We start from the raw sequence: 1828 nt of genomic DNA on the forward strand, positions 1-1828 counted from the left end.
CAGTGAAAAGCAGCAGAACAAAACCAGACTGGGAAGGGTTCTGAACCCAACTGAAGGAGAGGAACCCCCCAGACAGCTGATGAAGGGGGGGAGCAAAATGGGCAGTTGCTGAAGAAGTTAAGTGGGACAAGGTGGAGGGGGAAAGGTTAACATGGGGAAAAAAATAAAGCTTGCTTCTACTGGTAGGGGCAGAAGACTGAGGAAAGGGAGAGGCTGAGGAGAGAACAAGGGATACAGGGGAAGATGGGCAGAAGGCAGATCATGGGTTGGGATAGGGGTTATTAGGGGAGACTGAAGAGTTTGAGTATGGCATGGGGATGAGAGGTTTGTAGGTCAGTGACAGCAAGAAGGGAAACAGAGGCAGAGAGAGGTCACATCCGATCCTGTCACCAAAATCCTGTGCAGGAAACAAGCTGAAGGTAGATTTGAGAAGGGTCAGGAGTGCTGAACCAACAGATGGGACTGCAGGCGCAGGAGACAGAGTGGAGAAGCAGAATGTCTGACTGGAACTACAGCTCAACTAAAGGAAGATAAAGAACTGTTAATGCTGGAAGTCAGCTTGCTCATAGGACTTCCATCAGATACGCCCTGCTCTCTGAGGTTGGAGGGGAAGATGGATTTTATGATGGAGGAAAGGGGCAAAGGAGTCCAGGATGGCAGAGAAAGCATGTGTAGAGAATCAACTGCCATGTTCAGTGAGGAGCCAGGAGGAACAGGCTGAGTGTGCAAGAAAAGCTGCTGTCTCCAACAGACTGGCACTCACAGAAGGACAAGGTAAGAAGAGGCCATGGACAACACTGAAGGAAAACAGTGAGAGAGACAGGAGGGGTTAGTCAGTGACGCAGAGATCCAAAGCAGCAGTGTGTGGGGAAAGCCAGGCTCAGTAAGCAGCAATCCTGGCAGACAGGAGTGTTGATCCAGGGCTGCAGGCAAAGAGAGGCAACTCAGTCTATCCCTGCTCATCTATATCTGTCATTTCCTTTACCAGGGACCTTTACCTTTGTATTATCAGTGTTCCTAGCTCACATCTTCATCTAACCAGAATGATTTTCAGCACCACTCGCCTTCTGCCCTAGCTCTTAACATATCTCCACTCCAAACACAAATCTAACTTTGTTAGTCTTCTTCACTAGAAATAAGAAACTTCTATGATTAAAAAAAGCCTATTCCATCTGCATGGGCTCAGTTACATCCATACTTTGCACCACCATCTTGGCATCCATACAAAAACATCCCAAAACATCCTTGTCTATCCAACCCTGCACTAAAGTCCTTGAGGAAAAGCTGCCAGAGATCCTGACATGCATGGAGCAGGGGACATCCCAGCAAGACACTGGGAGCTTAGGATAACTGCTGCAAGGCAAAACATAGACTACTGCAGTCATTGCTTGAAGCTAAAACTGAATAGATTTTACAATTCCTTCCCAACTTCCAACACAGCAGAAGAACAGAGCAGAAGGCAATAAGCATCCTTCTTAAACAAGCAGAACAGAGGGAGGTACAGGACCACTGTCTCACAATAAAGCCTATAAGGTCTCTTCTTTTTCTTTTGACAAAGATTGAAAAAATTATTAAGGGGGCTCAGCGTCTGCTCCCACACAGAAGCCATAAATCAATGTCCTCAACTCCTGAAACCTTTGTTAGGAACCAAAATTATTCCTAATCACATCAAGCTTCAAAAGTCATCAGTTTGCAGGAAGTTACAAATTCAGTTGAAAGTTATGTTCCAACATGAATTAAACCCTCCATGTTGCATTAGGCTGTTTTTGTTGTAAACTCATGCAGGTTAGTACAGGGGGGGGGGGGGGGGGGGGGGGGGGGGGGGGGG

At 46.9% G+C, this 1828-nt stretch overlaps 1 protein-coding gene across 5 annotated transcripts in view; it reads right to left on the reverse strand.

Annotated features, from left to right (window-relative positions):
• The window catches only part of TP53BP1 (tumor protein p53 binding protein 1), a 73483-nt gene that overhangs the window by 59678 nt on the left and 11977 nt on the right, over window positions 1-1828 (reverse strand). The window lies entirely within an intron of this gene.

The sequence above is a fragment of the Gavialis gangeticus genome, unplaced genomic scaffold, assembly GCF_001723915.1.
Source record: "Gavialis gangeticus isolate Ggan-Ray unplaced genomic scaffold, GavGan_comp1, whole genome shotgun sequence".
NCBI lineage: Eukaryota > Metazoa > Chordata > Crocodylia > Gavialidae > Gavialis > Gavialis gangeticus.